Source organism: Rhincodon typus, chromosome 1 (assembly GCF_021869965.1).
Source record: "Rhincodon typus isolate 14 chromosome 1, sRhiTyp1.1, whole genome shotgun sequence".
In the NCBI taxonomy this organism is placed as follows: Eukaryota; Metazoa; Chordata; class Chondrichthyes; order Orectolobiformes; family Rhincodontidae; genus Rhincodon; species Rhincodon typus.
The window spans coordinates 124,413,198-124,422,391 of record NC_063332.1 but is presented as its reverse complement, the minus strand read 5'-3'; positions in this window follow the sequence as shown (position 1 = coordinate 124,422,391).

The window sequence follows — 9,194 nt, the reverse complement described above, 5'->3', positions numbered from 1 at the left end:
CGGGGGTGGTGGGGCTGGTGGGGAGTGTGGAGCAGATAAGGGAGTCACAAAGAGAGTGGTCCCTCCAGAAAGCAGATAAGGGTGGGGAGGGAAAAATGTCTTTGGTAGTGGGGTCAGATTGCAGGTGGCAGAAGTGCCGGAGGATGGTGCGTTGAATCCGGAGGTTGGTGGGGTGGTACGTGAGGATGAGGGGGATTCTGTTTTTGTTGTTATTGCGAGGAGGCGGTGTCAGAGATGAGTTGCGGGAAACGCCAGAGATGCGGTCGAGGGCGTTTTCAACCACTGTGGAGGGGAAGTTGCGGTCCTTGAAAAATGAGGACATCTGGGATATCCAGGAGTGGAATGCCTCATCTCGGGAGCAGATGCGACAGAGGTGTAGGAATTGGGAATAGGGGATAGCATTTTTGCAGGAAGGTGGGTGAGAGGAGGTGTATTCTAGGTAGCTGTGGGAGTCGGTAGGCTTGAAATGGATATCGGTTTCCAGGTCGTTGCCAGAGATGGAAGGCTAGTTTATGTGATGGACTGGAATGTGTTCATGACCCTCTCTAGTTTCTTGCGGTCTTCAGAAGAGCAGTTGCATACAATGCTGTGATGTATCCAGATAGGATGTTTTCTATGGTGCATCTATAAAAATTGGTAAGAGTCTTTGTGGAAATGCTGAATTTCCTTAGCCTCCTTAGGAAGTACAGGCATTGTTGTGCTTTCTTGATCGTCGCATTGACGTGGAAGGACCAGGACAGATTGGTGGTGATCATCACTCAAAGGAACTTGACACTCTCAACCATCTCCACCTCAGCACCATTGATGCAGACAGGAGTGTGCCCTCCACTCTGCTTCCTGAAGTCAATGACCAGCTTCTTCATTTTGCTGACATTGGAGAGATTGTTGTCTTTACACCACACCACTAAACACTTAATCTCTTTCCTGTATTCTGTCTCGTCGTTGTTTGCGATCCGACCTAAAACTGTGGTGTCGTCAACAAACTTGTAAATGGAGTTGGGGCAAACTTTAGTCACAGTCTGAATGCATGAGGAGTGCAATGTTAAGTTGGTTTGCAGTTGCAGGCAGCACATCATGAGGTACATGGCTATTGTCTTGGCGTATCACTCTTTCATCAGGTAACAATGCCATCTTTATTCCAACCAGCCCAGAAAATTTTCCATAAGTTATTGAGAAATAAGAATTATTTTAAGTTTAGAAAGGTTGTTTAGATCATTTACATTAGTTCAATTTTGTTGTGCAGGCCTAATTAACCCCTTAAAACTGTTTAGTTCAGGTGCTTTAGATTCAATAGAGATATTCCCATGAGCAAGAATAGGACACAGAGTTAAAGAAAGATATAGCATTTTATTTAGTACAATCAAATAAAACAATACACTTATCTAATAACTAAGGACTCTTTAACTAACAAGAAATGCAAAACAGTTACGCAAAACGGTCATAATTTTCAGAAACACCATAGATTTTAACTGGATGGTCAATCTGGAACACAAATCAAGGACAGGAAATGTTTCTTGGCTCAAGATAAAACTCCTCCAGTTTTCACGTTGACAGGAATCTGAGACGTGGACAGAGGTGCCCACCTCAAGAACAGTCCCTGGAACTAGGTTAGCTCAGGTTGATCTACATCCCAGGCTGAGACAGAATACATTGGGATTGCCTTGAAGCTCTCAAATAATAGCTTTTGCAATCTTCCTTTTTATATCCAATTTAGGATTAATTATCTTTTGGTAAAAGTTGACATTACAATCTGATTTGTTAAAAATGTTCAATTTGATTGCATCTGTCCACATGTGTACATTGCCTTAAATATGACACAGTGGAGTATTTTAGAGTGTTCACATTATCTTTAAAATTAACAAGCCCTTATTCATTAGTGTCCCTACGGCTTGAGACTTGAAGACTCAGTGATGCAGCAAGAACCTGGTGTTTTGCTATTTTTCTTTTCTACAGTCTGGTCAACTCATATTTTAAAAATACATAGTTAATATAATTTGAATAAATTAATAAAAATATCATCTTTAATAACTGCTGATTATTAATTACTTATTCTTCATTTATAAGAGGTACTTCATCTAATCAGTCATTTATTGCTGGATGGTGGCTACTTACCAGGCTTATGCTGGTGTTTTGAAATTATTTAAGTGTGAAACCCCAAATGACTTTGTTAGAGTAACAGAATACATGAGATATATTTTGAAGCATTGTTGTTGTAATATAGAAAATGTGATAATGACAAAATTTCATGTCTGTTTTTGTGATGCTGATTGAGAGAGAGATAGTGGCCAGGCCACTGGGGATAACTCCCATGCAATTTGTCAATATAGCACACAGTGGTATTTTAATCTAGACAAGCAGGCTAATGGCGCCTTAGTTTATTGTCTTATCTGATAGACAGCATCTTTGACAATTAGCACTCACTCAGTACTACACTGGAGTGTCAACCTTGATTTCTGTACTTAAACCTTTCAGTTGGAGATGAATAGCTGAGCGCTATTAACTGAGGCACAGCTAACAAACAGCAATTTTTTTTTAAATCAAACACAAGCATTATTCTTAAAATATGTAGAAGTATCTTGCATAACAGATCAAATTTGAATTTATTAAGTGTAGTACAGTGTTTCTTACGTACCATTTGTTGCACTCTGGGATGCCTTAACGTACTTACCATTATAGGTTATATTTACAATGCACATATATATTTCATGGCAAACATTCTCTCTGTACACAACCCAAGGTGCTTCTTACAGCCCCATGGCAAACAATGGTGTGAGGGCTTTAAACTGGGCGCTTGTCAGCAGTGATCCCATGCTTAAGTGCATCTCTCAGTATCTTCTTCCAGACCTTGGCTTGTTCAAGTCTGCAACTCAGTTGTGGTTAGCTCTTCATACAGGCAGACAAAAGACAATCTTCCACCAGGTTAATGGATTTCCACCAGCAGACAATGTTTGGCTAATTCTGCCCTTCAGTCCAACACAGAACAGAGGACTGTATTATGAAGTTTCTTGGGGTGAAACTAAATAGAAACTAATACATCTTTGTCTAGACCTTCATCGCAATGGCACATACCAGAATGAGGTGTAAAATAGTCTCTTCCCACTACAGTCAACCCCACAAGGGCATATAGGGCGGCAGTGAGGCTATGGGTATGCGGGAAGAGTCTGACAGGGAGTGCCTTTCTAATGACCAGCCATGCAATGCCTTGGTACTTGCTTATGTTCTTTGAAGTGAGAGCTACATTGATAGGTTCAGAAAACATAGGATAACTATTGTATGACCTGACTCATAGAATTATACAGTACAGAAGGGCTCCTTTGGCCCATCAGATCTGCACCAACAAAAAGCTTCTTTAAATCTAGTCCCATTTTCCAGCACTCAACCTTAGCCTTGAATGTTATGACATTTCAAGTGCTCGTCCAAGTACTTTTTAAAAGTTGTGAGGTCTCTTTTTTTTTCGCCCGAGTCTTCTACTTCAAGTCACTGTGCTGCCTGAGTTGTAACCTAAGTTTCTAAAATGGTTCTGTATGCATATTAGTGAGGCAAAAGCCCTTCCCAGAAAGCTAGGGTAAAATAAATATGCAGGTAATGTCTCATTTGCAGCAGACTGCATGACATGGGTTATTCTGAGGAAGGGTCACCGAACCCAAAAGATTAACTCTAATTTTTTTCTTCACAGATGCTGCCAGAACTGCTCAGCTTTTCCAGCAACTTCTGTTTTTGTTCCTGCAGTTCTTTCAGTTTTTATTCATTATAAACTGTCATTGCTCAGTGATGAACAAAGGAACTTTGTAGTGGAATCTGCGGAAGGAACTATAGGGAAGCTCCTGAATGAGTGGTACTGTCAGAAAAGCTCATCACATGATCCCAGGTAACTGACACAATAGGACAGTCTCATAAAAATAACATTCAGAAAACATTCACAACCTAAGTATGTCTATATTCTATAAAACAACATGTAAAAAAAAATACTTCAAGGTTCCAGTTAGTCGAGGCACACAACAAGAGCAGAGACGATGGATTGAATGGCTTGTTTCCGTGCTGCAAATTCCATGAACACAACCTAATCTCATTATTGCAGCACAGATTACTGGAAATGCAGCTAGTGAGCTTGAAAGGATTATGCACCTGTTCAAGTATTTGCCTTGCAACAAGTCAGGTCCACAGCATTTTCAGCCAATCTCAGCCAGATTCAGTCTAATGTTTTTTCTTTAAAAGATATATAGATGTTTATTGTTGAACACATCTGTTTGAGACATACAAAGAGCTGACTAATATTCATAATTTTCTTGTTAATATTACCTTCTGCTTCTAAAAATCACCATCATATCCTCTTGAACTAATTCAAGACAGATGTTTCTGTGGAAACAGATTCAATCCAGCCATACTTATTTTATCTGGAATCCCATGTTTTACGGATGTTTATAGCAAAATAGGGAAAATTATGGATAATGTCATTCATACTGAATTACAATGTCTCATTTTCACACAGGGCTTCCCATGCAGCTGTCATCTTGACTTTTTTTAATGCTAATTTTCTTTTATTTATAGTGGGAGGCCTTCAAGGAAATCACTTAGGTCAGGCTAAACACATTTTCATACAGAAAAAAGGGCACCTAATGCTAGAACTCCACAGGTGATTGAAGTAATGAATGAATGAAAAAGGGAAATGATCCTTAAGACTAAATTTGGATAAATGTTACTGGATAAAAATAGGTAGTGGTAGATTACAGGTTTTCAGATTCATAGAAGAAAGGTCACTCTGTACTCTTGGGATATGCTTAGATATGGGACCAGTGTCAGAAGACCGAAGGTTTGCAAATATTTCAACCTTTAAAAAAGTGGGAGAGATAAACCTGGTAACTACAGGCCAGTCAAGGTAAGAGAATGCAGGGCCAAAAGGTTGGGTCTGTATGGTCCACATATGGTCCATTTCAGGGTGCTGTCTGGCAGAGGGAACATATACATTCATGAGGAGTTTGATTTGGTAGAGGATCAGGCAGAGTATGAATTTGGGATAGTTGGAGATCTTATAGTGTGGGTCATGGCATGTAGATGAGCATCCATGATCAAAAGGGGAATGCCAAAGGAAATGGGGCTAAGCTCAGGCCAGAGAGATGCCACATAAAAATGGAGGTTATAAATTCAAGATATTAAAGAAAGTTGAAGGATTATTAGGGGACAGTGCAAGGTTTGTTGGAACAAGTTGGGGCAGCATTTCTTGCCCATCCCTCATTGCCCTTGACAAGATGGTGGTGAGCTGCCTTGTTGACCACTGCAGTCCATGTTGTTAGAACATTAGAACTAGGAGCAGGAACAGGCAATTCAGCCCCTTCCGTCTGCCCCACCATTCAATACAATCATGGCTGATCTCATCTCGGCCTCAACTCCACTTACCGGCTAATCAAAAATCTATCCCATCCTTAAATTTACTCAGTGACCCGGCATCCACCGCATATAGGGGTAGTGAAATTGGCAGATTCACGACCCTTTGAGAAAAATAATTTCTCTTCCTCTGTTTTAAATCTGCTATCGCTTATCCTAAAACTATGACCTCTCCTTCTAGATTGCCCCACAAGTTGACACATTCACTCTCCATTTACCTTGATCAATCCCCTTTAATGTCTTATCTACCTCAATTAGATGTCCTCTCATTCTCTAAAATCTGGATAGTCATCAGCCTAAACCACTCAATCTCTCTGCATAAGACACACCCCTCAACTCTGGAATCAATCAAGTGAACCTCCTCTGAACTGTCTTCAATGCTACCACATCCTTCCTCAAGAGAAGGAACCAAAACTCTATGCAGTACTCCAGATGTGGTGTCACTAATCGCTTGTACAGTTGCAGCAACACTTTCCTACTAGTATGCTCTATTCCTTTAGCAACAAATGCCAAAACTCCATTCGCCTACCTTATTACCCACTGTAGCTGCATCCTAGTTTTCTGCGATTCATGCAAGAGGACACCCGAATTGCTATGCACCAAAATACTCTGATGTTTTTCTCTATTTAGATAATAGTTTGCCTTTCTATTCCTCTGACCAAAATGGATAACCTCACACTTAACCACATTAAACTCCATCTGCCAAACTTTGGCCCATTCACCTTTTCATATCTACTTTATAAAATTTCTTTATTGCAATATACTTTCCTACCTATTTTAATGTCATCTGCAAATTTGGCTAATTTTGGGTATCTTCTATCCCTGCATCCAAGTCATTAATATACATTGTAAATAGCTGGGGCCTAAGAACTGAACCCTGTGGTATCCTACTAGTTACATCTTACAACCAGAAAAGGGTATGTTTATTCTGACTCTCTGCTTTGTTTTGGTTAGCCAATCTTCTATCCAAACTAATATATGCCCCATGTGACCTTCTTACCTTGTGTGACACTTAACCCGTTGTGCGACACCTTTTCAAATGCCTTCTGAAAGTCCAAATATACTATGTTCACAGGATCCTAATTATCCACTTTGCCAGTTACATCTTCAAAGAATCCTAACAAATTAGTCAAACATGATTTACCCTTCATAAAACCATGCTGACTCTAATGGATTGTAGGTTGACTTCAAATATCTTATTGCTACTTTCTTAGTTATAGATTCCAACAATTTCCCAACAACAGATGTTAAACTAAATGGTCTGTAGCAGGGGTGGGAAACTGCAGCCTTTTGGGATACTAGTTGTGGCCTTTTGCCCATTTGTCCACAAATACTAAATCTGCCTTTTTAAATCTGTGTGCCATTTTTAAATTTTTACTGGTAACCCAGTCAGGTCAAAAACTAAAAGAACATTAAAGGAAGAGAACAGAGTATTCAATGAAGAATGGGAATTGCAGTATTACCTAGTTGCTGCGAAAGATAACATAATGTGTTTGCTCTGCAGTGCCATAATTGCAACAGTGAAGAAATACAATGCATATCAGCATTATGCAACTCATAAGGAGCACAAATATGTTAAACTAGAAGGAGAAGCCCGAAAGTCTGCACTTAAGAAAATGAAAGATCAAAAGCAGTAGCAGCAGCAGCAAGTATTTAAAACGATGTCAAGACAAGGGACTGACATCACTGAAGCAACTTATAAAGTAGCATGTATACTTGGAAGAAGAGGTAAGCCATTTAGTGATGTGGAAGTCATAAAAGAACACATTTTTGAAAGTGCAGGATGTTTAGATTCAGATAAGGTTAATAAGTATAAACAACTACCTCTTTCAAGAAGGACCATAACTGATCAGCAACATGAATTAGCCCTCAATGTAACAGAACAACTTCATACAATATACCAAAGCAAAGACATTTATTATGCCATTGCCTTGGATGAATCCACTGACTCACTGCAGGTGTTATTTTTAATTCGTGTTATAACTGCTGATTTTCATTGTCATAAGGAGTTAGTGGCTTTGGGTACTCTTATGGTGACGACACGTGGAATTGACAACTTCACCATCTTCAAAGAAAAACGCCATGAAGCGAAACTGAATTTATGTAATTTAGTAAGTGTATGCACCTTCCATAAGAGGAAAATGTGAAGGATTTATTGCGTTACTACAAAAAGAATTGCCAAACCCAGACACTTTGCTTTCCTTTCATTGTCTTTTGCACCAACGGAATCTCTGTGCCAAATCTACTGTTTTAATTGGCACATTAAATAAAGTTATAGGTATTGTAAGCTACATTCAAGCAAATGCATCACGACATTGCTAATTTCACAACATGCTTCAGCTTGATGATGAAACGTTCAGTGTGGATCTGCCATATCATTCTAATGTGCGCTGGTCGTTGCAAGGACAAATACTTGTAAAACTTCTTCCTTTGCAAATACAAATCACATGATTTTTTGAGGTACCGAATTGTCAAAAGAGGATTTCTGCAGAAACGCTACATTTCTGTGTGATATAATGTCAAAGCAAAATGATCTGAATTTCTTTTTGCAAGGTAAAACTAAATCTATATGTGATAATGTGGCTAAAAATCCAAGTATTTTGGGAAAAACTGACTTTTTTCAAAGCTTTCCCTACCCAATCGGAACTTTCAGCTGAACACTTGCCTGAACTGCCAATGGTAATTAATGAGCAGGATACAAGCAAATCATTAAGGAAATGCAATGTGAAAGAATACACAGCCATTCTAGACTCCCTGAGTGAAGAATACAATGAAAGGTTTGCAGATTTTGAGAAACATGATCTCACACTTAAACTAGCTTTTCAACCACACCTGGTTGATGTCTCTAAAGCACCTGATGACCAGAAGATAATATTCTGAAGGGTCTGTTTGACATTAAGAAGGATCCCATTGAAATATGGTAAAATGCCATTGAAAACTGACATCTACGCCAACATGCTCATCAAATTCTGCCTTGTTTTGGCACAACCCACTGTTATGAATCAACATTTTCATATGTGACACAAGTTAAAACACGCTTGAGATCTCAGATGACGGATATTCACCTGGAGGACCAATTAAAGCTATGGTCAACAATGTTAGAACCAAATAACCAATTCCTATCTCGCAATAAGCAATCACAAAAACGTCATTAAATGGTTTGTTGTATAAGTTTTTCACCTATTATTAGTTTTGTTGTCAACTTTGCCAAACAAGTAAGTGTGTCTTTGCTGAATTTTTATTTTGTTTAAAGTCCTCATATAATAGCAGGCTTTAATTAAAATTAATAAATATGTTGACAAAAATATGATATTTTGTTGTACATGTTAAAATCTCAGCATGTGGCCTAATAGGATCTCGGTTAAATAAAATGTGACCTTCCAATGTAGAAAGGTTCCCCAACCCCGGTCTATAGTTTCCTACCTTCTTCCTCCCTTCCTTTTTGAATAAGGGCATTATATTAACATATTGGATCCACTATCTCTGCTACCATTTCCTTTAAAATCCTACAATGTAGCCCACCAGATCCTAAGGACGTGTTTGCCCTCAATCATAACAGTTTGCTCAGTACTGTTTGCCCTAATTATGATGATTATTTTAAGTTCCTCCTTTTCTAAAATCTCTACATTACCTGTTAATATTGGAATGGTACTTGTGTCCTCCACCACGAAAACTGAGGTAAAATATTGATATAGTATCTCTGCCATTTTTGTGTTCCCCTCTATTAACTCTCCAGTCGCATCCTCCAAAGGACCAACATTTGTTTTAGCTATTCTCTTCCCTTTTATATACTATAAAAGCTTCTACTATGT